The 26,328-nt window shown below is 39.1% G+C and overlaps 18 non-coding genes and 1 pseudogene across 18 annotated transcripts; all 19 read right to left on the bottom strand.

The window, feature by feature from the left end:
- Positions 1-471: 471 nt before the first annotated feature.
- LOC131350438 (5S ribosomal RNA) lies at positions 472-590 on the bottom strand. The gene has a single exon (XR_009204229.1). It is a non-coding gene; the product is annotated as a 5S ribosomal RNA (ribosomal RNA).
- A 1,298-nt stretch (positions 591-1,888) lies between these two features.
- Positions 1,889-2,007, bottom strand: LOC131350371 (5S ribosomal RNA). Its single transcript, XR_009204186.1, has one exon. It is a non-coding gene; the product is annotated as a 5S ribosomal RNA (ribosomal RNA).
- A 1,389-nt stretch (positions 2,008-3,396) lies between these two features.
- LOC131350423 (5S ribosomal RNA) lies at positions 3,397-3,505 on the bottom strand (annotated as a pseudogene).
- Positions 3,506-4,800: 1,295 nt separating this feature from the next.
- On the bottom strand, positions 4,801-4,919 carry LOC131350386 (5S ribosomal RNA). Its single transcript, XR_009204200.1, has one exon. It is a non-coding gene; the product is annotated as a 5S ribosomal RNA (ribosomal RNA).
- A 1,282-nt stretch (positions 4,920-6,201) lies between these two features.
- LOC131350385 (5S ribosomal RNA) lies at positions 6,202-6,320 on the bottom strand. Its single transcript, XR_009204199.1, has one exon. It is a non-coding gene; the product is annotated as a 5S ribosomal RNA (ribosomal RNA).
- Positions 6,321-7,620: 1,300 nt separating this feature from the next.
- Positions 7,621-7,739, bottom strand: LOC131350426 (5S ribosomal RNA). The gene has a single exon (XR_009204228.1). It is a non-coding gene; the product is annotated as a 5S ribosomal RNA (ribosomal RNA).
- Positions 7,740-9,022: 1,283 nt separating this feature from the next.
- LOC131350373 (5S ribosomal RNA) lies at positions 9,023-9,141 on the bottom strand. The gene has a single exon (XR_009204188.1). It is a non-coding gene; the product is annotated as a 5S ribosomal RNA (ribosomal RNA).
- A 1,309-nt stretch (positions 9,142-10,450) lies between these two features.
- LOC131350415 (5S ribosomal RNA) lies at positions 10,451-10,569 on the bottom strand. The gene has a single exon (XR_009204227.1). It is a non-coding gene; the product is annotated as a 5S ribosomal RNA (ribosomal RNA).
- A 1,279-nt stretch (positions 10,570-11,848) lies between these two features.
- On the bottom strand, positions 11,849-11,967 carry LOC131350401 (5S ribosomal RNA). The gene has a single exon (XR_009204214.1). It is a non-coding gene; the product is annotated as a 5S ribosomal RNA (ribosomal RNA).
- Positions 11,968-13,273: 1,306 nt separating this feature from the next.
- On the bottom strand, positions 13,274-13,392 carry LOC131350404 (5S ribosomal RNA). Its single transcript, XR_009204217.1, has one exon. It is a non-coding gene; the product is annotated as a 5S ribosomal RNA (ribosomal RNA).
- Positions 13,393-14,672: 1,280 nt separating this feature from the next.
- On the bottom strand, positions 14,673-14,791 carry LOC131350392 (5S ribosomal RNA). The gene has a single exon (XR_009204206.1). It is a non-coding gene; the product is annotated as a 5S ribosomal RNA (ribosomal RNA).
- Positions 14,792-16,073: 1,282 nt separating this feature from the next.
- Positions 16,074-16,192, bottom strand: LOC131350381 (5S ribosomal RNA). The gene has a single exon (XR_009204195.1). It is a non-coding gene; the product is annotated as a 5S ribosomal RNA (ribosomal RNA).
- Positions 16,193-17,575: 1,383 nt separating this feature from the next.
- On the bottom strand, positions 17,576-17,694 carry LOC131350368 (5S ribosomal RNA). The gene has a single exon (XR_009204183.1). It is a non-coding gene; the product is annotated as a 5S ribosomal RNA (ribosomal RNA).
- A 1,286-nt stretch (positions 17,695-18,980) lies between these two features.
- LOC131350369 (5S ribosomal RNA) lies at positions 18,981-19,099 on the bottom strand. Its single transcript, XR_009204184.1, has one exon. It is a non-coding gene; the product is annotated as a 5S ribosomal RNA (ribosomal RNA).
- Positions 19,100-20,405: 1,306 nt separating this feature from the next.
- LOC131350357 (5S ribosomal RNA) lies at positions 20,406-20,524 on the bottom strand. Its single transcript, XR_009204173.1, has one exon. It is a non-coding gene; the product is annotated as a 5S ribosomal RNA (ribosomal RNA).
- A 1,386-nt stretch (positions 20,525-21,910) lies between these two features.
- On the bottom strand, positions 21,911-22,028 carry LOC131350397 (5S ribosomal RNA). Its single transcript, XR_009204210.1, has one exon. It is a non-coding gene; the product is annotated as a 5S ribosomal RNA (ribosomal RNA).
- Positions 22,029-23,323: 1,295 nt separating this feature from the next.
- LOC131350382 (5S ribosomal RNA) lies at positions 23,324-23,442 on the bottom strand. Its single transcript, XR_009204196.1, has one exon. It is a non-coding gene; the product is annotated as a 5S ribosomal RNA (ribosomal RNA).
- A 1,280-nt stretch (positions 23,443-24,722) lies between these two features.
- Positions 24,723-24,841, bottom strand: LOC131350375 (5S ribosomal RNA). The gene has a single exon (XR_009204190.1). It is a non-coding gene; the product is annotated as a 5S ribosomal RNA (ribosomal RNA).
- Positions 24,842-26,124: 1,283 nt separating this feature from the next.
- Positions 26,125-26,243, bottom strand: LOC131350482 (5S ribosomal RNA). The gene has a single exon (XR_009204265.1). It is a non-coding gene; the product is annotated as a 5S ribosomal RNA (ribosomal RNA).
- Between the last annotated feature and the right edge of the window lie 85 nt (positions 26,244-26,328).

The raw sequence follows: 26,328 nt of genomic DNA, 5'->3' as shown, positions 1-26,328 counted from the left end.
CATAGTAGTAGTAGTAGCAGTAGTAAGAAAAATAATTAAAAATAATAACGAAATACACGAATAAAAGAATAATCACGAGATTGGTATCATCAAGAAATGTGACTATGATATCTGCTACGTGAAGTCCGTCCATTCTAGAAACATACACCCTCCAAAATAAATAACTTTATGTAAAAAAGGTTCTTAATAAGAAAATAGAATAATAATTGTAGTTTAAAGGAATATGCGAGTGATTGTTTGAATGAATGAATGAATGAATGAATGAATGAATGAATGAATGAATGAAGTGGAAAATAAATAAGGTAGGGATAATTCTGTGATTTGAGCATGAATTTGTGTCGAGGTGATTGATTGCTTGTTGATTTTGTCACATGTGTCTCTGTGTGTGATCTCTGTGTAGTAATAAATGAATGCAAGTTGAAGGTGTTTTTGAGTTTGAAAAGTTGCAGTAGAGACTTTTGACGGTGAAAAAGCTTACAGCACCTGGTATTCCCAGGCGGTCTCCCATCCAAGTACTAACCAGGCCCGACCCTGCTTAGCTTCCGAGATCGGACGAGATCGGGCGTTCTCAGGGTGGTATGGCCGTAAGCGAGAGAGCACTTTCAATAAGGGCTCTTTATAGTGTACGATGTAGATGACTCGCTTTTTTCTTTCTTTTATTTGATTTATTTTAAAGTCACTCATTCGCTGCCTCAGTTTGCTGTTGGGTGGAGAGAACAACCGCTTCATCCATATCAAACTTTCTGTCTCACCACCTGCAACCCACACGCCTCTCCACCTCTTGGGATTACTAACACTTAATGACATCTTACTCTGCTTAATTTGACAAAATATTTAAACAGGCACGTTGCACGCTGCATCTTAGCTTCTTGCTTTATTTTCATGCCACATCAATAAAACACTTGACATACAGCAGATTGCTGCGAGAGAAAGTAAGGTGTCTTTGAACAGGCTATTACCACTTCATCCACATATACTTTTCTTGCTTCAATTATTACTTCGTTAAAAACAATTCAGAGCAACAATTTAAATGCCGCAACAACTACAAGAGCCACATGTCTGCTCTCTTCTTCTTTGTTCAGGAGTTGGACGATTACACGCCACCAGCTGAACTGGAGAGAGGGGTCAAGCTTCAACGCTGAAGCCAGTGAGAGAGCGCGTGAGTGCGTGCGCTCTCTCTCTCTCTCTCTCTCTCTCTCTCTAGTTTACAGCATTTGCTAGACGAGTCTATCAAAGGATTTTACACAAGTGCTTGAATTGGAAACTTCAGAACATATCTAGAAATAAAGAACACTGTACACAATCTGAACAAACCTGCAACATCCAATTGTTTGTTGGAGCATCTAAGACGCCATGTGATAGTGTAAATGCTACTACTACGACTGTTACGGACAGGAATCATAGTAGTAGTAGTAGCAGTAGTAAGAAAAATAATTAAAAATAATAACGAAATACACGAATAAAAGAATAATCACGAGATTGGTATCATCAAGAAATGTGACTATGATATCTGCTACGTGAAGTCCGTCCATTCTAGAAACATACAGCCTCCGAAATAAATAACTTTATGTAAAAAAAAGTTTCTAAATTAGAAAATAGAATAATAATTGTAGTTTAAAGGAATATGCGAGTGACTGTTTGAATGAATGAATGAATGAATGAATGAATGAATGAATGAATGAATGAATGAATGAATGAATGAAGTGGAAAATAAATAAGGTAGGGATAATTCAGTGATTTGAGCATGAATTTGTGTCGAGGTGATTGATTGCTTGTTGATTTTGTCACATGTGTCTCTGTGTGTGATCTCTGTGTAGTAATAAATGAATGCAAGTTGAAGGTGTTTTTGAGTTTGAAAAGTTGCAGTAGAGACTTTTGACGGTGAAAAAGCTTACAGCACCTGGTATTCCCAGGCGGTCTCCCATCCAAGTACTAACCAGGCCCGACCCTGCTTAGCTTCCGAGATCGGACGAGATCGGGCGTTCTCAGGGTGGTATGGCCGTAAGTTTAGAGAACAGTTTCAATAAGGGCTCTTTATAGTGTACGATGTAGATGACTCGCTTTTCTTTTCTTTTTTATTTGATTTATTTTAAAGTCACTCATTCAAGGCCTCAGTTTGCTGTTGGGTGGAGAGAACAACCGCTTCATCCATATCAAACTTTCTGTCTCACCACCTGCAACCCACACGCCTCTCCACCTCTTGGGATTACTAACACTTAATGACATCTTACTCTGCTTAATTTGACAAAATATTTAAACAGGCACGTTGCACGCTGCATCTTAGCTTCTTGCTTTATTTTCATGCCACATCAATAAAACACTTGACATAACACAGCAGATTGCTGCGAGAGAAAGTAAGGTGTCTTTGAACAGGCTATTACCACTTCATCCACAAATACTTTTCTTGCTTCAATTATTACTTCGTTAAAAACAATTCAGAGCAACAATTTAAATGCCGCAACAACTACAAGAGCCACATGTCTGCTCTCTTCTTCTTTGTTCAGGAGTTGGACGACATTACCGCCACCAGCTGATCTGGAGAGTGGGGTCGGCTTCCAACGCTGAGCGAGTGAGAGAGCGCGTGAGTGCGTGCGCTCTCTCTCTCTCTCTCTCTCTCTCTCTCTCTCTCTCTCTCTCTCTCTCTGTTTACAGCATTTGCTAGACGAGTCTATCAAAGGATTTTACACAAGTGCTTGAATTGGAAACTTCAGAACATATCTAGAAATAACGAACACTACACAATCTGAACAAACCTGCAACATCCAATTGTTTGTCGGAGCATCTAAGACGCCATGTTATAGTGTAAATGCTACTACTACGACTGTTACGGACAGGAATCATAGTAGTAGTAGTAGCAGTAGTAAGAAAAATAATTAAAAATAATAACGAAATTCACGAATAAAAGAATAATCACGAGATTGGTATCATCAAGAAATGTGACTATGATATCTGCTACGTGAAGTCCGTCCATTCTAGAAACATACACCCTCCGAAATAAATAACTTTATGTAAAAAAAAGTGACTATGATATCTGCTACGTGAAGTCCGTCCATTCTAGAAACAAACAGCCTCCGAAATAAATAACTTTCTGTAAAAAAAGTTTCTTTATAAGAAAATAGAATAATAATTGTAGTTTAAAGGAATATGCGAGTGATTGTTTGAATGAATGAATGAATGAATGAATGAATGAATGAATGAATGAATGAATGAAGTGGAAAATGAATAAGGTAGGGATAATTCTGTGATTTGAGCATGAATTTGTGTCGAGGTGATTGATTGCTTGTTGATTTTGTCAGATGTGTCTCTGTGTGTGATCTCTGTGTAGTAATAAATGAATGCAAGTTGAAGGTGTTTTTGAGTTTGAAAAGTTGCAGTAGAGACTTTTGACGGTGAAAAAGCTTACAGCACCTGGTATTCCCAGGCGGTCTCCCATCCAAGTACTAACCAGGCCCGACCCTCCTTAGCTTCCGAGATCGGGCGTTCTCAGGGTGGTATGGCCGTTAGCGAGAAAGCAGTTTCAATGAGGGCTCTTTATAGTGTACGATGTAGATGACTCGCCTTTTTCTTTTCTTTTTTATTTTATTTATTTTAAAGTCACTCATTCAAGGCCTCAGTTTGCTGTTGGGAGGAGAGAACACCCGCTTCATCCATATCAAACTTTCTGTCTCCCCACCTGCAACCCACACGCCCGTCTCCACCTCTTGGGATTACTAACACTTAATGACATCTTACTCTGCTTAATTTGACAAAATATTTAAACAGGCACGTTGCACGCTGCATCTCAGCTTCTTGCTTTATTTTCATGCCACATCAATAAAACACTTGACATAAGACAGAAGATTGCTGCGAGAGAAAGTAAGGTGTCTTTGAACAGGCTATTACCACTTCATCCACAAATACTTTTCTTGCTTCAATTATTACTTCGTTAAAAACAATTCAGAGCAACAATTTAAATGCCGCAACAACTACAAGAGCCACATGTCTGCTCTCTTCTTCTTTGTTCAGGAGTTGGACGCATTACACGCCACCAGCTGATCTGGAGAGTGGGGTCAAGCTTCCAACGCTGAGCGAGTGAGAGAGCGCGTGAGTGCGTGCGCTCTCTCTCTCTCTCTCTCTCTCGCGTTTACAGCATTTGCTAGACGAGACTAACAAAGCGTATTTTACACAAGTGCTTGAATTGGAAACTGCAGAACATACCTAGAACTAAAGAACACTGTACACAATCTGAACAAACCTGCAACATCCAATTGTTTGTTGGAGCATCTAAGACGCCATGTTATAAGTGCAAATGCTACTACTACGACTGTTACGGACAGGAATCATAGTAGAAGAAGTAGCAGTAGTAAGAAAAATAATTAAAAATAATAACGAAATACACGAATAAAAGAATAATCACGAGATTGGTATCATCAAGAAATGTGACTATGATATCTGCTACGTGAAGTCCGTCCATTCTAGAAACATACACCCTCCGAAATGAATAACTTTATGTAAAAAAAGTTTCTTCATAAGAAAATAGAATAATAATTGTATTTTAATGGAATATGCGAGTGATTGTTTGAATGAATGAATGAATGAATGAATGAATGAATGAATGAATGAATGAATGAATGAAGTGGAAAATAAATAAGGTAGGGATAATTCTGTGATTTGAGCATGAATTTGTGTCGAGGTGATTGATTGCTTGTTGATTTTGTCACATGTGTCTCTGTGTGTGATCTCTGTGTAGTAATAAATGAATGCAAGTTGAAGGTGTTTTTGAGTTTGAAAAGTTGCAGTAGAGACTTTTGACGGTGAAAAAGCTTACAGCACCTGGTATTCCCAGGCGGTCTCCCATCCAAGTACTAACCAGGCCCGACCCTGCTTAGCTTCCGAGATCGGACGAGATCGGGCGTTCTCAGGGTGGTATGGCCGTAGTTTAGAGAGCACTTTCAATAAGGGCTCTTTATAGTGTACGATGTAGATGACTCGCTTCTTTTCTTTTTTATTTGATTTATTTTAAAGTCACTCATTCAAGGCTCTCAGTTTGCTGTTGGGTGGAGAGAACAACCGCTTCATCCATATCAAACTTTCTGTCTCACCACCTGCAACCCACACGCGCCTCTCCACCTCTTGGGATTACTAACACTTAATGACATCTTACTCTGCTTAATTTGACAAAATATTTAAACAGGCACGTTGCACGCTGCATCTTAGCTTCTTGCTTTATTTTCATGCCACATCAATAAAACACTTGACATACAGCAGATTGCTGCGAGAGAAAGTAAGGTGTCTTTGAACAGGCTATTACCACTTCATCCACATATACTTTTCTTGCTTCAATTATTACTTCGTTAAAAACAATTCAGAGCAACAATTTAAATGCCGCAACAACTACAAGAGCCACATGTCTGCTCTCTTCTTCTTTGTTCAGGAGTTGGACGCATTACCGCCACCAGCTGAACTGGAGAGAGGGGTCAAGCTTCCAACGCTGAGCCAGTGAGAGAGCGTGAGTGCGTGCGCCTCTCCCTCTCTCTCTCTCTCTGCGTTTACAGCATTTGCTAGACGAGTCTATCAAAGGATTTTACACAAGTGCTTGAATTGGAAACTTCAGAACATATCTAGAAATAAAGAACACTGTACACAATCTGAACAAACCTGCAACATCCAATTGTTTGTTGGAGCATCTAAGACGCCATGTGATAAGTAAATGCTACTACTACGACTGTTACGGACAGGAATCATAGTAGTAGTAGTAGCAGTAGTAAGAAAATAATGACTAAAACTAATAACGAAATACACGAATAAAAGAATAATTACGAGATTGGTACCATCAAGATATGTGACTATGATATCTGCTCCGTGAAGTCCGTCCATTCTAGAACCATACTGTCTCCGAAATAAATAACTTTATGTAAAAAGTTTCTACATATGAAAATAGAATAATAATTGTATTTTAATGGAATATGCGAGTGATTGTTTGAATGAATGAATGAATGAATGAATGAATGAATGAATGAATGAATGAATGAATGAAGTGGAAAATAAATAAGGTAGGGATAATTCAGTGATTTGAGCATGAATTTGTGTCGAGGTGATTGATTGCTTGTTGATTTTGTCACATGTGTCTCTGTGTGTGATCTCTGTGTAGTAATAAATGAATGCAAGTTGAAGGTGTTTTTGAGTTTGAAAAGTTGCAGTAGAGACTTTTGACGGTGAAAAAGCTTACAGCACCTGGTATTCCCAGGCGGTCTCCCATCCAAGTACTAACCAGGCCCGACCCTGCTTAGCTTCCGAGATCGGACGAGATCGGGCGTTCTCAGGGTGGTATGGCCGTAGTTTAGAAAGCAGTTTCAATAAGGGCTCTTTATAGTGTACGATGTAGATGACTCGCTTTTCTTTTCTTTTTTTTTTGATTTATTTTAAAGTCACTCATTCAAGGCCTCAGTTTGCTGTTGGGTGGAGAGAACAACCGCTTCATCCATATCAAACTTTCTGTCTCACCACCTGCAACCCACACGCGCCTCTCCACCTCTTGGGATTACTAACACTTAATGACATCTTACTCTGCTTAATTTGACAAAATATTTAAACAGGCACGTTGCACGCTGCATCTCAGCTTCTTGCTTTATTTTCATGCCACATCAATAAAACACTTGACATAAGACAGAAGATTGCTGCGAGAGAAAGTAAGGTGTCTTTGAACAGGCTATTACCACTTCATCCACAAATACTTTTCTTGCTTCAATTATTACTTCGTTAAAAACAATTCAGAGCAACAATTTAAATGCCGCAACAACTACAAGAGCCACATGTCTGCTCTCTTCTTCTTTGTTCAGGAGTTGGACGCATTACAGCGACCAACTGAACGGGAGAGAGGGGTCAAGCTTCCAACGCTGAAGCGAGTGAGAGAGCGCGTGAGTGCGTGCGCTCTCTCTCTCTCTCTCTCTCTCTCTCTCTCTGCGTTTACAGCATTTGCTAGACGAGTCTATCAAAGGATTTTACACAAGTGCTTGAATTGGAAACTTCAGAACATATCTAGAAATAAAGAACACTGTACACAATCTGAACAAACCTGCAACATCCAATTGTCTGTTGGAGCATCTAAGACGCCATGTTATAAGTAAATGCTACTACTACGACTGTTACGGACAGGAATCATAGTAGTAGTAGTAGCAGTAGTAAGAAAATAATTAAAAATAATAACGAAATACACGAATAAAAGAATAATCACGAGATTGGTATCATCAAGAAATGTGACTATGATATCTGCTACATGAAGTCCGTCCATTCTAGAAACATACACCTCCTAAATAAATAACTTTATGTAAAAAAAAGTTTCTTTATAAGAAAATAGAATAATAATTGTAGTTTAAAGGAATATGCGAGTGATTGTTTGAATGAATGAATGAATGAATGAATGAATGAATGAATGAATGAATGAATGAATGAATGAAGTGGAAAATAAATAAGGTAGGGATAATTCTGTGATTTGAGCATGAATTTGTGTCGAGGTGATTGATTGCTTGTTGATTTTGTCACATGTGTCTCTGTGTGTGATCTCTGTGTAGTAATAAATGAATGCAAGTTGAAGGTGTTTTTGAGTTTGAAAAGTTGCAGTAGAGACTTTTGACGGTGAAAAGCTTACAGCACCTGGTATTCCCAGGCGGTCTCCCATCCAAGTACTAACCAGGCCCGACCCTGCTTAGCTTCCGAGATCGGACGAGATCGGGCGTTCTCAGGGTGGTATGGCCGTAAGCGAGAGAACAGTTTCAATAAGGGCTCTTTATAGTGTACGATGTAGATGACTCCGTTTCTTTTCTTTTTTTATTTGATTTATTTTAAAGTCACTCATTCTCAGTTTGCTGTTGGGTGGAGAGAACAACCGCTTCATCCATATCAAACTTTCTGTCTCACCACCTGCAACCCACACGCGCCTCTCCACCTCTTGGGATTACTAACACTTAATGACATCTTACTCTGCTTAATTTGACAAAATATTTAAACAGGCACGTTGCACGCTGCATCTTAGCTTCTTGCTTTATTTTCATGCCACATCAATAAAACACTTGACATACAGCAGATTGCTGCGAGAGAAAGTAAGGTGTCTTTGAACAGGCTATTACCACTTCATCCACAAAAACTTTTCTTGCTTCAATTATTACTTCGTTAAAAACAATTCAGAGCAACAATTTAAATGCCGCAACAACTACAAGAGCCACATGTCTGCTCTCTTCTTCTTTGTTCAGGAGTTGGACGCATTACCGCCACCAGCTGAACTGGAGAGAGGGGTCAAGCTTCCAACGCTGAGCCAGTGAGAGAGCGCGTGAGTGCGTGCGCTCTCTCTCTCTCTCTCTCTCTCTCTCTCTGCGTTTACAGCATTTGCTAGACGAGTCTATCAAAGGGGATTTTACACAAGTGCTTGAATTGGAAACTTCAGAACATATCTAGAAATAAAGAACACTGTACACAATCTGAACAAACCTGCAACATCCAATTGTTTGTTGGAGCATCTAAGACGCCATGTTATAAGTGTAAATGCTACTACTACGACTGTTACGGACAGGAATCATAGTAGTAGTAGTAGCAGTAGTAAGAAAATAATTAAAAATAATAACGAAATACACGAATAAAAGAATAATCACGAGATTGGTATCATCAAGAAATGTGACTATGATATCTGCTACGTGAAGTCCGTCCATTCTAGAAACATACAGCCTCCGAAATAAATAACTTTATGTTAAAAAGTTTCTAAATAAGAAAATAGAATAATAATTGTAGTTTGAAGGAATATGCGAGTGATTGTTTGAATGAATGAATGAATGAATGAATGAATGAATGAATGAATGAATGAATGAAGTGGAAAATAAATAAGGTAGGGATAATTCTGTGATTTGAGCATGAATTTGTGTCGAGGTGATTGATTGCTTGTTGATTTTGTCACATGTGTCTCTGTGTGTGATCTCTGTGTAGTAATAAATGAATGCAAGTTGAAGGTGTTTTTGAGTTTGAAAAGTTGCAGTAGAGACTTTTGACGGTGAAAAGCTTACAGCACCTGGTATTCCCAGGCGGTCTCCCGTCCAAGTACTAACCAGGCCCGACCCTGCTTAGCTTCCGAGATCGGACGAGATCGGGCGTTCTCAGGGTGGTATGGCCGTAAGCGAAAGAGCAGTTTCAATATGTGCTCTTTATAGTGTACGATGTAGATGACTCGCTTTTCTTTTTCTTTTTTATTTGATTTATTTTAAAGTCACTCATTCAAGGCCTCAGTTTGCTGCTGGGTGGAGAGAACAACCGCTTCATCCATATCAAACTTTCTGTCTCACCACCTGCAACCCACACGCCCCTCTCCACCTCTTGGGATTACTAACACTTAATGACATCTTACTCTGCTTAATTTGACAAAATATTTAAACAGGCACGTTGCACGCTGCATCTTAGCTTCTTGCTTTATTTTCATGCCACATCAATAAAACACTTGACATAAGACAGCAGATTGCTGCGAGAGAAAGTAAGGTGTCTTTGAACAGGCTATTACCACTTCATCCACAAATACTTTTCTTGCTTCAATTATTACTTCGTTAAAAACAATTCAGAGCAACAATTTAAATGCCGCAACAACTACAAGAGCCACATGTCTGCTCTCTTCTTCTTTGTTCAGGAGTTGGACGCATTACCGCCACCAGCTGAACTGGAGACACGGGTCAAGCTTCCAACGCTGAGCGAGTGAGAGAGCGCGTGAGTGCGTCTCTCTCTCTCTCTCTCTCTCTCTCTCTCTCTCTCCCTCTCTGCGTTTACAGCAGTCGCTAGACGGGTCTATCAAAGGATTTTACACAAGTGCTTGAATTGGAAACTTCAGAACATATCTAGAAATAAAGAACACTGTACACAATCTGAACAAACCTGCAACATCCAATTGTTTGTTGGAGCATCTAAGACGCCATGTTATAAGTGTAAATGCTACTACTACGACTGTTACGGACAGGAATCATAGTAGTAGTAGTAGCAGTAGTAAGAAAAATAATTAAAAATAATAACGAAATACACGAATAAAAGAATAATCACGAGATTGGTATCATCAAGAAATGTGACTATGATATCTGCTACGTGAAGTCCGTCCATTCTAGAAACATACACCCTCCAAATAAATAACTTTATGTAAAAAAGTTTCTTAATAAGAAAATAGAATAATAATTGTAGTTTAAAGGAATATGCGAGTGATTGTTTGAATGAATAAATGAATGAATGAATGAATGAATGAATGAATGAATGAATGAATGAATGAAGTGGAAAATAAATAAGGTAGGGATAATTCTGTGATTTGAGCATGAATTTGTGTCGAGGTGATTGATTGCTTGTTGATTTTGTCACATGTGTCTCTGTGTGTGATCTCTGTGTAGTAATAAATGAATGCAAGTTGAAGGTGTTTTTGAGTTTGAAAAGTTGCAGTAGAGACTTTTGACGGTGAAAAAGCTTACAGCACCTGGTATTCCCAGGCGGTCTCCCATCCAAGTACTAACCAGGCCCGACCCTGCTTAGCTTCCGAGATCGGACGAGATCGGGCGTTCTCAGGGTGGTATGGCCGTAAGCGAGAGAGCAGTTTCAATAAGGGCTCTTTATAGTGTACGATGTAGATGACTCGCTTTTTTCTTTTTTATTTGATTTATTTTAAAGTCACTCATTCGCCTCAGTTTGCTGTTGGGTGGAGAGAACAACCGCTTCATCCATATCAAACTTTCTGTCTCACCACCTGCTACCCACTCACGCCTCTCCACCTCTTGGGATTACTAACACTTAATGACATCTTACTCTGCTTAATTTGACAAAATATTTAAACAGGCACGTTGCACGCTGCATCTTAGCTTCTTGCTTTATTTTCATGCCACATCAATAAAACACTTGACATAAGACAGAAGATTGCTGCGAGAGAAAGTAAGGTGTCTTTGAACAGGCTATTACCACTTCATCCACATATACTTTTCTTGCTTCAATTATTACTTCGTTAAAAACAATTCAGAGCAACAATTTAAATGCCGCAACAACTACAAGAGCCACATGTCTGCTCTCTTCTTCTTTGTTCAGGAGTTGGACGCATTACACGCCACCAGCTGAACTGGAGAGGGGTCAAGCTTCCAACGCTGAGCCAGTGAGAGAGCGCGTGAGTGCGCGCGCCTCTCTCTCTCTCTCTCTCTCTCTCTGCGTTTACAGCATTTGCTAGACGAGTCTATCAAAGTGGGATTTTACACAAGTGCTTGAATTGGAAACTTCAGAACATATCTAGAAATAAAGAACACTGTACACAATCTGAACAAACCTGCAACATCCAATTGTTTGTTGGAGCATCTAAGACGCCATGTTATAAGTGTAAATGCTACTACTACGACTGTTACGGACAGGAATCATAGTAGTAGTAGTAGCAGTAGTAAGAAAATAATTAAAAATAATAACGAAATACACGAATAAAAGAATAATCACGAGATTGGTATCATCAAGAAATGTGAGTATGATATCTGCTACGTGAAGTCCCTCCATTCTAGAAACATACACCTCCGAAATAAATAACTTTATGTAAAAAAGTTTCTAAATAAGAAAATAGAATAATAATTGTAGTTTAAAGGAATATGCGAGTGATTGTTTGAATGAATAAATGAATGAATGAATGAATGAATGAATGAATGAATGAAGTGGAAAATAAATAAGGTAGGGATAATTCTGTGATTTGAGCATGAATTTGTGTCGAGGTGATTGATTGCTTGTTGATTTTGTCACATGTGTCTCTGTGTGTGATCTCTGTGTAGTAATAAATGAATGCAAGTTGAAGGTGTTTTTGAGTTTGAAAAGTTGCAGTAGAGACTTTTGACGGTGAAAAGGCTTACAGCACCTGGTATTCCCAGGCTGTCTCCCATCCAAGTACTAACCAGGCCCGACCCTGCTTAGCTTCCGAGATCGGACGAGATCGGGCGTTCTCAGGGTGGTATGGCCGTAGTTTAGAGAGCAGTTTCAATAAGGGCTCTTTATAGTGTACGATGTAGATGACTCGCTTTTCTTTTCTTTTTATTTGATTTATTTTAAAGTCACTCATTCAAGGCCTCAGTTTGCTGTTGGGTGGAGAGAACAACCGCTTCATCCATATCAAACTTTCTGTCTCACCACCTGCAACCCACACGCGCCTCCACCTCTTGGGATTACTAACACTTAATGACATCTTACTCTGCTTAATTTGACAAAATATTTAAACAGGCACGTTGCACGCTGCATCTTAGCTTCTTGCTCTATTTTCATGCCACATCAATAAAACACTTGACATAAGACAGAAGATTGCTGCGAGAGAAAGTAAGGTGCCTTTGAACAGGCTATTACCACTTCATCCACAAATACTTTTCTTGCTTCAATTATTACTTCGTTAAAAACAATTCAGAGCAACAATTTAAATGCCGCAACAACTACAAGAGCCACATGTCTGCTCTCTTCTTCTTTGTTCAGGAGTTGGACGATTACCGCCACCAGCTGAACTGGAGAGAGGGGTCAAGCTTCCAACGCTGAAGCGAGTGAGAGAGCGCGTGAGTGCGCGCTCTCTCTCTCTCTCTCTCTCTCTCTCTGCGTTTACAGCATTTGCTAGACGAGACTATCAAAGGGGATTTTACACAAGTGCTTGAATTGGAAACTTCAGAACATATCTAGAAATAAAGAACACTGGACCCAATCTGAACAAACCTGCAACATCCAATTGTTTGTTGGAGCATCTAAGACGCTCATGTTATAAGTGCAAATGCTACTACTACGACTGTTACGGACAGGAATCATAGTAGTAGTAGTAGCAGTAGTAAGAAAAATAATTAAAAATAATAACGAAATACACGAATAAAAGAATAATCACGAGATTGGTATCATCAAGGAATGTGACTATGATATCTGCTACGTGAAGTCCGTCCATTCTAGAAACATACACCCTCCGAAATAAATAACTTTATGTAAAAAAAAGTTTCTTAATAAGAAAATAGAATAATAATTGTAGTTTAAAGGAATATGCGAGTGATTGTTTGAATGAATAAATGAATGAATGAATGAATGAATGAATGAATGAATGAATGAATGAATGAATGAATGAAGTGCAAAATAAATAAGGTAGGGATAATTCTGTGATTTGAGCATGAATTTTTGTCGAGGTGATTGATTGCTTGTTGATTTTGTCACATGTGTCTCTGTGTGTGATCTCTGTGTAGTAATAAATGAATGCAAGTTGAAGGTGTTTTTGAGTTTGAAAAGTTGCAGTAGAGACTTTTGACGGTGAAAAAGCTTACAGCACCTGGTATTCCCAGGCGGTCTCCCATCCAAGTACTAACCAGGCCCGACCCTGCTTAGCTTCCGAGATCGGACGAGATCGGGCGTTCTCAGGGTGGTATGGCCGTAAGCGAGAGAGCACTTTCAATAAGGGCTCTTTATAGTGTACGATGTAGATGACTCCGTTTCTTTTCTTTTTTTATTTGATTTATTTTAAAGTCACTCATTCGCGCCTCAGTTTGCTGTTGGGTGGAGAGAACAACCGCTTCATCCATATCAAACTTTCTGTCTCACCACCTGCAACCCACACGCGCCTCTCCACCTCTTGGGATTACTAACACTTAATGACATCTTACTCTGCTTAATTTGACAAAATATTTAAACAGGCACGTTGCACGCTGCATCTTAGCTTCTTGCTTTATTTTCATGCCACATCAATAAAACACTTGACATAAGACAGAAGATTGCTGCGAGAGAAAGTAAGGTGTCTTTGAACAGGCTATTACCACTTCATCCACATATACTTTTCTTGCTTCAATTATTACTTCGTTAAAAACAATTCAGAGCAACAATTTAAATGCCGCAACAACTACAAGAGCCACATGTCTGCTCTCTTCTTCTTTGTTCAGGAGTTGGACGCATTACACGCCACCAGCTGAACTGGAGAGAGGGGTCAAGCTTCCAACGCTGAGCCAGTGAGAGAGCGCGTGAGTGCGCGCTCTCTCTCTCTCTCTCTCTCTCTGCGTTTACAGCATTTGCTAGACGAGTCTATCAAAGGATTTTACACAAGTGCTTGAATTGGAAACTTCAGAACATATCTAGAAATAAAGAACACTGTACACAATCTGAACAAACCTGCAACATCCAATTGTTTGTTGGAGCATCTAAGACGCCATGTTATAAGTAAATGCTACTACTACGACTGTTACGGACAGGAATCATAGTAGTAGTAGTAGCAGTAGTAAGATAAATAATTAAAAATAATAACGAAATACACGAATAAAAGAATAATCACGAGATTGGTATCATCAAGAAATGTGACTATGATATCTTCTACGTGAAGTCCGTCCATTCTAGAAACATACACCCTCCAAATAAATAACTTTATGTAAAAAGTTTCTAAATAAGAAAATAGAATAATAATTGTATTTTAAAGGAATATGCGAGTGATTGTTTGAATGAATGAATGAATGAATGAATGAATGAATGAATGAATGAATGAATGAAGTGGAAAATAAATAAGGTAGGGATAATTCTGTGATTTGAGCATGAATTTGTGTCGAGGTGATTGATTGCTTGTTGATTTTGTCACATGTGTCTCTGTGTGTGATCTCTGTGTAGTAATAAATGAATGCAAGTTGAAGGTGTTTTTGAGTTTGAAAAGTTGCAGTAGAGACTTTTGACGGTGAAAAAGCTTACAGCACCTGGTATTCCCAGGCGGTCTCCCATCCAAGTACTAACCAGGCCCGACCCTGCTTAGCTTCCGAGATCGGACGAGATCGGGCGTTCTCAGGGTGGTATGGCCGTAAGCGAGAGAGCACTTTCAATAAGGGCTCTTTATAGTGTACGATGTAGATGACTCGCTTCTTTTTCTTTTTTATTTGATTTATTTTAAAGTCACTCATTCAAGGCCTCAGTTTGCTGTTGGGTGGAGAGAACAACCGCTTCATCCATATCAAACTTTCTGTCTCACCACCTGCAACCCACACGCGCTCTTCACCTCTTGGGATTACTAACACTTAATGACATCTTACTCTGCTTAATTTGACAAAATATTTAAACAGGCACGTTGCACGCTGCATCTTAGCTTCTTGCTTTCTTTTCATGCCACATCAATAAAACACTTGACATAAGACAGAAGATTGCTGCGAGAGAAAGTAAGGTGTCTTTGAACAGGCTATTACCACTTCATCCACATATACTTTTCTTGCTTCAATTATTACTTCGTTAAAAACAATTCAGAGCAACAATTTAAATGCCGCAACAACTACAAGAGCCACATGTCTGCTCTCTTCTTCTTTGTTCAGGAGTTGGACGCATTACCGCCACCAGCTGAACTGGAGAGAGGGGTCAAGCTTCCAACGCTGAGCCAGTGAGAGAGCGCGTGAGTGCGCGCGCTCTCTCTCTCTCTCTCTCTCTGCGTTTACAGCATTTGCTAGACGAGTCTATCAAAGGATTTTACACAAGTGCTTGAATTGGAAACTTCAGAACATATCTAGAAATAAAGAACACTGTACACAATCTGAACAAACCTGCAACATCCAATTGTTTGTTGGAGCATCTAAGACGCCATGTTATAGTGTAAATGCTACTACTACGACTGTTACGGACAGGAATCATAGTAGTAGTAGTAGCAGTAGTAAGAAAAATAATTAAAAATAATAACGAAACACACGAATAAAAGAATAATCACGAGATTGGTATCATCAAGAAATGTTACTATGATATCTGCTACGTGAAGTCCGTCCATTCTAGAAACATACAGCCTCCGAAATAAATAACTTTATGTAAAAAAAAGTTTCTTAATAAGAAAATAGAATAATAATTGTAGTTTAAAGGAATATGCTAGTGATTGTTTGAATGAATAAATGAATGAATGAATGAATGAATGAATGAATGAATGAATGAAGTGGAAAATAAATAAGGTAGGGATAATTCAGTGATTTGAGCATGAATTTGTGTCGAGGTGATTGATTGCTTGTTGATTTTGTCACATGTGTCTCTGTGTGTGATCTCTGTGTAGTAATAAATGAATGCAAGTTGAAGGTGTTTTTGAGTTTGAAAAGTTGCAGTAGAGACTTTTGACGGTGAAAAGCTTACAGCACCTGGTATTCCCAGGCGGTCTCCCATCCAAGTACTAACCAGGCCCGACCCTGCTTAGCTTCCGAGATCGGACGAGATCGGGCGTTCTCAGGGTGGTATGGCCGTAAGCGAGAGAGCATTTTCAATAAGGGCTCTTTATAGTGTACGATGTAGATGACTCGCTTTTCTTTTCTTTTTTATTTGATTTATTTTAAAGTCACTCATTCAAGGCCTCAGTTTGCTGTTGGGTGGAGAGAACAACCGCTTCATCCATATCAAACTTTCTGTCTCACCACCTGCAACCCACACGCGCCTCTCCACCTCTTGGGATTACTAACACTTAATGACATCTTACTCTGCTTAATTTGACAAAATATTTAAACAGGCACGTTGCACGCTGCATCTTAGCTTCTTGCTTTATTTTCATGCCACATCAATAAAACACTTGACATAACACAGCAGATTGCTGCGAGAGAAAGTAAGGTGTTTTTGAACAGGCTATTACCACTTCATCCACAAATACTTTTCTTGCTTCAATTATTACTTCGTTAAAAACAATTCAGAGCAACAATTTAAATGCCGCAACAACTACAAGAGCCACATGTCTGCTCTCTTCTTCTTTGTTCAGGAGTTGGACGCATTACACGCCACCAGCTGATCTGGAGAGAGGGGTCAAGCTTCCAACGCTGAGCGAGTGAGAGAGCGCGTGAGTGCGTGCGCTCTCTCTCTCTCTCTCTCTCTCTCTCTCTCTCTCTCTCTGCGTTTACAGCATTTGCTAGGCGAGTCTATCAAAGGATTTTACACAAGTGCTTGAATTGGAAACTTCAGAACATATCTAGAAATAAAGAACACTGTACACAATCTGAACAAACCTGCAACATCCAATTGTTTGTTGGAGCATCTAAGACGCCATGTTATAGTGTAAATGCTACTACTACGACTGTTACGGACAGGAATCATAGTAGTAGTAGTAGCAGTAGTAAGAAAATAATTAAAAATAATAACGAAATACACGAATAAAAGAATAATCACGAGATTGGTATCATCAAGAAATGTGACTATGATATCTGCTACGTGAAGTCCGTCCATTCTAGAAACATACACCCTCCGAAATAAATAACTTTATGTAAAAAAGTGACTATGATATCTGCTACGTTGAAGTCCATTCCATTCTAGAAACATACAGCCTCCAAATAAATAACTTTCTGTAAAAAAGTTTCTTTAATAAGAAAATAGAATAATAATTGTAGTTTAAAGGAATATGCGAGTGATTGTTTGAATGAATGAATGAATGAATGAATGAATGAATGAATGAATGAATGAATGAAGTGGAAAATGAATAAGGTAGGGATAATTCTGTGATTTGAGCATGAATTTGTGTCGAGGTGATTGATTGCTTGTTGATTTTGTCACATGTGTCTCTGTGTGTGATCTCTGTGTAGTAATAAATGAATGCAAGTTGAAGGTGTTTTTGAGTTTGAAAAGTTGCAGTAGAGACTTTTGACGGTGAAAAAGCTTACAGCACCTGGTATTCCCAGGCGGTCTCCCATCCAAGTACTAACCAGGCCCGACCCTGCTTAGCTTCCGAGATCGGACGAGATCGGGCGTTCTCAGGGTGGTATGGCCGTTAGCGAGAAAGCAGTTTCAATGAGGGCTCTTTATAGTGTACGATGTAGATGACTCGCTTCTTTTCTTTTCTTTTTATTTTATTTATTTTAAAGTCACTCATTCAAGGCCTCAGTTTGCTGTTGGGTGGAGAGAACAACCGCTTCATCCATATCAAACTTTCTGTCTCACCACCTGCAACCCACACGCCTCTCCACCTCTTGGGATTACTAACACTTAATGACATCTTACTCTGCTTAATTTGACAAAATATTTAAACAGGCACGTTGCACGCTGCATCTCAGCTTCTTGCTTTATTTTCATGCCACATCAATAAAACACTTGACATAAGACAGAAGATTGCTGCGAGAGAAAGTAAGGTGTCTTTGAACAGGCTATTACCACTTCATCCACAAATACTTTTCTTGCTTCAATTATTACTTCGTTAAAAACAATTCAGAGCAACAATTTAAATGCCGCAACAACTACAAGAGCCACATGTCTGCTCTCTTCTTCTTTGTTCAGGAGTTGGACGCATTACCGCCACCAGCTGATCTGGAGAGTGGGGTCAAGCTTCAACGCGAGCGAGTGAGAGAGCGCGTGAGTGCGTGCGCGCTCTCTCTCTCTCTCTCTCTCTCTCTCTCTGCGTTTACAGCATTTGCTAGACGAGTCTATCAAAGGGGATTTTACACAAGTGCTTGAATTGGAAACTTCAGAACATATCTAGAAATAAAGAACACTGTACACAATCTGAACAAACCTGCAACATCCAATTGTTTGTTGGAGCATCTAAGACGCCATGTTATAAGTGCAAATGCTACTACTACGACTGTTACGGACAGGAATCATAGTAGAAGAAGTAGCAGTAGTAAGAAAATAATTAAAAATAATAACGAAATACACGAATAAAAGAATAATCACGAGATTGGTATCATCAAGAAATGTGACTATGATATCTGCTACGTGAAGTCCGTCCATTCTAGAAACATACACCCTCCGAAATGAATAACTTTATGTAAAAAAAGTTTCTTCATAAGAAAATAGAATAATAATTGTATTTTAATGGAATATGCGAGTGATTGTTTGAATGAATGAATGAATGAATGAATGAATGAATGAATGAATGAAGTGGAAAATAAATAAGGTAGGGATAATTCTGTGATTTGAGCATGAATTTGTGTCGAGGTGATTGATTGCTTGTTGATTTTGTCACATGTGTCTCTGTGTGTGATCTCTGTGTAGTAATAAATGAATGCAAGTTGAAGGTGTTTTTGAGTTTGAAAAGTTGCAGTAGAGACTTTTGACGGTGAAAAAGCTTACAGCACCTGGTATTCCCAGGCGGTCTCCCATCCAAGTACTAACCAGGCCCGACCCTGCTTAGCTTCCGAGATCGGACGAGATCGGGCGTTCTCAGGGTGGTATGGCCGTAAGCGAGAGAGCACTTTCAATAAGGGCTCTTTATAGTGTACGATGTAGATGACTCGGTTTTCTTTTCTTTTTTATTTGATTTATTTTAAAGTCACTCATTCAAGGCCTCAGTTTGCTGTTGGGTGGAGAGAACAACCGCTTCATCCATATCAAACTTTCTGTCTCACCACCTGCAACCCACACGCCTCTCCACCTCTTGGGATTACTAACACTTAATGACATCTTACTCTGCTTAATTTGACAAAATATTTAAACAGGCACGTTGCACGCTGCATCTTAGCTTCTTGCTTTATTTTCATGCCACATCAATAAAACACTTGACATAAGACAGAAGATTGCTGCGAGAGAAAGTAAGGTGTCTTTGAACAGGCTATTACCACTTCATCCACATATACTTTTCTTGCTTCAATTATTACTTCGTTAAAAACAATTCAGAGCAACAATTTAAATGCCGCAACAACTACAAGAGCCACATGTCTGCTCTCTTCTTCTTTGTTCAGGAGTTGGACGCATTACCGCCACCAGCTGAACTGGAGAGAGGGGTCAAGCTTCCAACGCTGAAGCCAGTGAGAGAGCGCGTGAGTGCGTGCGCTCTCTCTCTCTCTCTCTCTCTCTCTCTCTCTGCGTTTACAGCATTTGCTAGACGAGTCTATCAAACTAGATTTTACACAAGTGCTTGAATTGGAAACTTCAGAACATATCTAGAAAAAAAGAAGACTGTACACAATCTGAACAAACCTGCAACATACAATTATTTGTTGGAGCATCTAAGACGCCATGTTATAAGTGGAAATGCTACTACTACGACTGTTACGGACAGGAATCATAGTAGTAGTAGTAGCAGTAGTAAGAAAAATAATTAAAAATAATAACGAAATACACGAATAAAAGAATAATCACGAGATTGGTATCATCAAGAAATGTGACTATGATATCTGCTACGTGAAGTCCGTCCATTCTAGAAACATACAGCCTCCGAAATAAATAACTTTATGTAAAAAAAAAGTTTCTAAATTAGAAAATAGAATAATAATTGTAGTTTAAAGGAATATGCGAGTGACTGTTTGAATGAATGAATGAATGAATGAATGAATGAATGAATGAATGAATGAATGAATGAATGAAGTGGAAAATAAATAAGGTAGGGATAATTCAGTGATTTGAGCATGAATTTGTGTCGAGGTGATTGATTGCTTGTTGATTTTGTCACATGTGTCTCTGTGTGTGATCTCTGTGTAGTAATAAATGAATGCAAGTTGAAGGTGTTTTTGAGTTTGAAAAGTTGCAGTAGAGACTTTTGACGGTGAAAAAGCTTACAGCACCTGGTATTCCCAGGCGGTCTCCCATCCAAGTACTAACCAGGCCCGACCCTGCTTAGCTTCCGAGATCGGACGAGATCGGGCGTTCTCAGGGTGGTATGGCCGTAAGCGAGAGAACAGTTTCAATAAGGGCTCTTTATAGTGTACGATGTAGATGACTCGCTTTTCTTTTCTTTTTTATTTGATTTATTTTAAAGTCACTCATTCAAGGCCTCAGTTTGCTGTTGGGTGGAGAGAACAACCGCTTCATCCATATCAAACTTTCTGTCTCACCACCTGCAACCCACACGCCTCTCCACCTCTTGGGATTACTAACACTTAATGACATCTTACTCTGCTTAATTTGACAAAATATTTAAACAGGCACGTTGCACGCTGCATCTTAGCTTCTTGCTTTATTTTCATGCCACATCAATAAAACACTTGACATAACACAGCAGATTGCTGCGAGAGAAAGTAAGGTGTCTTTGAACAGGCTATTACCACTTCATCCACAAATACTTTTCTTGCTTCAATTATTACTTCGTTAAAAACAATTCAGAGCAACAATTTAAATGCCGCAACAACTACAAGAGCCACATGTCTGCTCTCTTCTTCTTTGTTCAGGAGTTGGACGCATTACACGCCACCAGCTGATCTGGAGAGAGGGGTCAAGCTTCCAACGCTGAGCGAGTGAGAGAGCGCGTGAGTGCGTGCGCCTCTCTCTCTCTCTCTCTCTCTCTCTCTCTCTCTCTCTCTCTGCGTTTACAGCATTTGCTAGACGAGTCTATCAAAGGATTTTACACAAGTGCTTGAATTGGAAACTTCAGAACATATCTAGAAATAAAGAACACTACACAATCTGAACAAACCTGCAACATCCAATTGTTTGTTGGAGCATCTAAGACGCCATGTTATAGTGTAAATGCTACTACTACGACTGTTACGGACAGGAATCATAGTAGTAGTAGTAGCAGTAGTAAGAAAATAATTAAAAATAATAACGAAATTCACGAATAAAAGAATAATCACGAGATTGGTATCATCAAGAAATGTGACTATGATATCTGCTACGTGAAGTCCGTCCCATTCTAGAAACATACACCCTCCGAAATAAATAACTTTATGTAAAAAAAGTGACTATGATATCTGCTACGTGAAGTCCGCTCCATTCTAGAAACATACAGCCTCCAAATAAATAACTTTCTGTAAAAAAGTTTCTTTATAAGAAAATAGAATAATAATTGTAGTTTAAAGGAATATGCGAGTGATTGTTTGAATGAATGAATGAATGAATGAATGAATGAATGAATGAATGAATGAATGAATGAAGTGGAAAATGAATAAGGTAGGGATAATTCTGTGATTTGAGCATGAATTTGTGTCGAGGTGATTGATTGCTTGTTGATTTTGTCACATGTGTCTCTGTGTGTGATCTCTGTGTAGTAATAAATGAATGCAAGTTGAAGGTGTTTTTGAGTTTGAAAAGTTGCAGTAGAGACTTTTGACGGTGAAAAAGCTTACAGCACCTGGTATTCCCAGGCGGTCTCCCATCCAAGTACTAACCAGGCCCGACCCTCCTTAGCTTCCGAGATCGGACGAGATCGGGCGTTGTCAGGGTGGTATGGCCGTAGCGAGAAAGCAGTTTCAATGAGGGCTCTTTATAGTGTACGATGTAGATGACTCGCTTCTTTTCTTTTCTTTTTATTTTATTTATTTTAAAGTCACTCATTCAAGGCCTCAGTTTGCTGTTGGGTGGAGAGAACAACCGCTTCATCCATATCAAACTTTCTGTCTCACCACCTGCAACCCACACGCCTCTCCACCTCTTGGGATTACTAACACTTAATGACATCTTACTCTGCTTAATTTGACAAAATATTTAAACAGGCACGCTGCACGCTGCATCTCAGCTTCTTGCTTTATTTTCATGCCACATCAATAAAACACTTGACATAAGACAGAAGATTGCTGCGAGAGAAAGTAAGGTGTCTTTGAACATGTTATTACCACTCCATCCACAAATACCTTTCTTGCTTCAATTATTACTTCGTTAAAAACAATTCAGAGCAACAATTTAAATGCCGCAACAACTACAAGAGCCACATGTCTGCTCTCTTCTTCTTTGATCAGGAGTTGGACGCATTACCGCCACCAGCTGATCTGGAGAGGGGTCAAGCTTCCAACGCTGAGCGAGTGAGAGAGCGCGTGAGTGCGTGCTCTCTCTCTCTCTCTCTCTCTCTCTCTCTCTCTGCGTTTACAGCATTTGCTAGACGAGTCTATCAAAGGATTTTACACAAGTGCTTGAATTGGAAACTTCAGAACATATCTAGAAATAAAGAACACTGTACACAATCTGAACAAACCTGCAACATCCAATTGCTTGTTGGGGCCTCTAAGAAGACCATGCTATAAGTGCAGATGGTACTACTACGGATGTTACGGCAAGGAATCAGAGTAGAAGAAGTAGCAGTAGTAAGAAAAATAATTAAAAATAATAACGAAATACACGAATAAAAGAATAATCACGAGATTGGTATCATCAAGCAATGTGACTATGATATCTGCTACGTGAAGTCCGTCCATTCTAGAAACATACACCGACCGAAATGAGTAACTTTAAGTAAAAAAAGGTTTCTAGATAAGATAATAGAATAAAAATTGTAGTTTAAAGGAATATGCGAGTGATTGTTTGAATGAATAAATGAATGAATGAATGAATGAATGAATGAATGAATGAATGAAGTGGAAAATAAATAAGGTAGGGATAATTCTGTGATTTGAGCATGAATTTGTGTCGAGGTGATTGATTGCTTGTTGATTTTGTCACATGTGTCTCTGTGTGTGATCTCTGTGTAGTAATAAATGAATGCAAGTTGAAGGTGTTTTTGAGTTTGAAAAGTTGCAGTAGAGACTTTTGACGGTGAAAAAACTTACAGCACCTGGTATTCCCAGGCGGTCTCCCATCCAAGTACTAACCAGGCCCGACCCTGCTTAGCTTCCGAGATCGGACGAGATCGGGCGTGCTCAGGGTGGTATGGCCGTAGTTTAGAGAGCACTTTCAATAAGGGCTCTTTATAGTGTACGATGTAGATGACTCGCTTTTTTTCTTTTTTTATTTGATTTATTTTAAAGTCACTCATTCAAGGCCTCAGTTTGCTGTTGGGTGGAGAGAACAACCGCTTCATCCATATCAAACTTTCTGTCTCACCACCTGCAACCCACACGCCCCTCTCCACCTCTTGGGATTACTAACACTTAATGACATCTTACTCTGCTTAATTTGACAAAATATTTAAACAGGCACGTTGCACGCTGCATCTTAGCTTCTTGCTTTATTTTCATGCCACATCAATAAAACACTTGACATACAGCAGATTGCTGCGAGAGAAAGTAAGGTGTCTTTGAACAGGCTATTACCACTTCATCCACATATACTTTTCTTGCTTCAATTATTACTTCGTTAAAAACAATTCAGAGCAACAATTTAAATGCCGCAACAACTACAAGAGCCACATGTCTGCTCTCTTCTTCTTTGTTCAGGAGTTGGACGATTACCGCCACCAGCTGAACTGGAGAGAGGGGTCGCTTCCAACGCTGAGCCAGTGAGAGAGCGCGTGAGTGCGTGCGCCTCTCTCTCTCTCTCTCTCTCTCTCTGCGTTTACAGCATTTGCTAGACGAGTCTATCAAAGGATTTTACACAAGTGCTTGAATTGGAAACTTCAGAACATATCTAGAAATAAAGAACACTGTACACAATCTGAACAAACCTGCAACATCCAATTGTTTGTTGGAGCATCTAAGACGCCATGTGATAGTGTAAATGCTACTACTACGACTGTTACGGACAGGAATCATAGTAGTAGTAGTAGCAGTAGTAAGAAAAATAATTAAAAATAATAACGAAATACACAAATAAAAGAATAATCACGAGATTGGTATCATCAAGAAATGTGACTATGATATCTGCTACGTGAAGTCCGTCCATTCTAGAAACATACAGCCTCCAAATAAATAACTTTATGTAAAAAAGTTTCTTCATAAGAAAATAGAATAATAATTGTATTTTAATGGAATATGCGAGTGATTGTTTGAATGAATGAATGAATGAATGAATGAATGAATGAATGAATGAATGAATGAAGTGGAAAATAAATAAGGTAGGGATAATTCAGTGATTTGAGCATGAATTTGTGTCGAGGTGATTGATTGCTTGTTGATTTTGTCACATGTGTCTCTGTGTGTGATCTCTGTGTAGTAATAAATGAATGCAAGTTGAAGGTGTTTTTGAGTTTGAAAAGTTGCAGTAGAGACTTTTGACGGTGAAAAAGCTTACAGCACCTGGTATTCCCAGGCGGTCTCCCATCCAAGTACTAACCAGGCCCGACCCTGCTTAGCTTCCGAGAACGGACGAGATCGGGCGTTCTCAGGGTGGTATGGCCGTAAGCGAGAAAGCAGTTTCAATAAGGGCTCTTTATAGTGTACGATGTAGATGACTCGCTTTTCTTTTCTTTTTTTCTTTTGATTTATTTTAAAGTCACTCATTCAAGGCCTCAGTTTGCTGTTGGGTGGAGAGAACAACCGCTTCATCCATATCAAACTTTCTGTCTCACCACCTGCAACCCACACGCCTCTCCACCTCTTGGGATTACTAACACTTAATGACATCTTACTCTGCTTAATTTGACAAAATATTTAAACAGGCACGTTGCACGCTGCATCTCAGCTTCTTGCTTTATTTTCATGCCACATCAATAAAACACTTGACATAAGACAGAAGATTGCTGCGAGAGAAAGTAAGGTGTCTTTGAACAGGCTATTACCACTTCATCCACAAATACTTTTCTTGCTTCAATTATTACTTCGTTAAAAACAATTCAGAGCAACAATTTAAATGCCGCAACAACTACAAGAGCCACATGTCTGCTCTCTTCTTCTTTGTTCAGGAGTTGGACGATTACCGCCACCAGCTGAACTGGAGAGAGGGGTCAAGCTTCCAACGCGAAGCGAGTGAGAGAGCGCGTGAGTGCGTGCGCCTCTCTCTCTCTCTCTCTCTCTCTCTCTCTGTTTACAGCATTTGCTAGACGAGTCTATCAAAGGATTTTACACAAGTGCTTGAATTGGAAACTTCAGAACATATCTAGAAATAAAGAACACTGTACACAATCTGAACAAACCTGCAACATCCAATTGTTTGTTGGAGCATCTAAGACGCCATGTTATAGTGTAAATGCTACTACTACGACTGTTACGGACAGGAATCATAGTAGTAGTAGTAGCAGTAGTAAGGAAAATAATTAAAAATAATAACGAAATACACGAATAAAAGAATAATCACGAGATTGGTATCATCAAGAAATGTGACTATGATATCTGCTACGTGAAGTCCGTCCATTCTAGAAACATACACCCTAAATAAATAACTTTATGTAAAAAAAGTTTCTAAATAAGACAATAGAATAATAATTGTAGTTTAAAGGAATATGCGAGTGATTGTTTGAATGAATAAATGAATGAATGAATGAATGAATGAATGAATGAATGAAGTGGAAAATAAATAAGGTAGGGATAATTCTGTGATTTGAGCATGAATTTGTGTCGAGGTGATTGATTGCTTGTTGATTTTGTCACATGTGTCTCTGTGTGTGATCTCTGTGTAGTAATAAATGAATGCAAGTTGAAGGTGTTTTTGAGTTTGAAAAGTTGCAGTAGAGACTTTTGACGGTGAAAAAGCTTACAGCACCTGGTATTCCCAGGCGGTCTCCCATCCAAGTACTAACCAGGCCCGACCCTGCTTAGCTTCCGAGATCGGACGAGATCGGGCGTTCTCAGGGTGGTATGGCCGTAAGCGAGAGAGCACTTTCAATAAGGGCTCTTTATAGTGTACGATGTAGATGACTCGCTTTTTTCTTTTCTTTTATTTGATTTATTTTAA

The sequence above is a fragment of the Hemibagrus wyckioides genome, unplaced genomic scaffold (genome assembly GCF_019097595.1).
Source record: "Hemibagrus wyckioides isolate EC202008001 unplaced genomic scaffold, SWU_Hwy_1.0 Contig35, whole genome shotgun sequence".
NCBI classification, from domain to species: Eukaryota; Metazoa; Chordata; class Actinopteri; order Siluriformes; family Bagridae; genus Hemibagrus; species Hemibagrus wyckioides.
The sequence above is the reverse complement of the archived record's forward strand: the minus strand, read 5'-3'. Positions and strand labels throughout refer to the sequence as shown.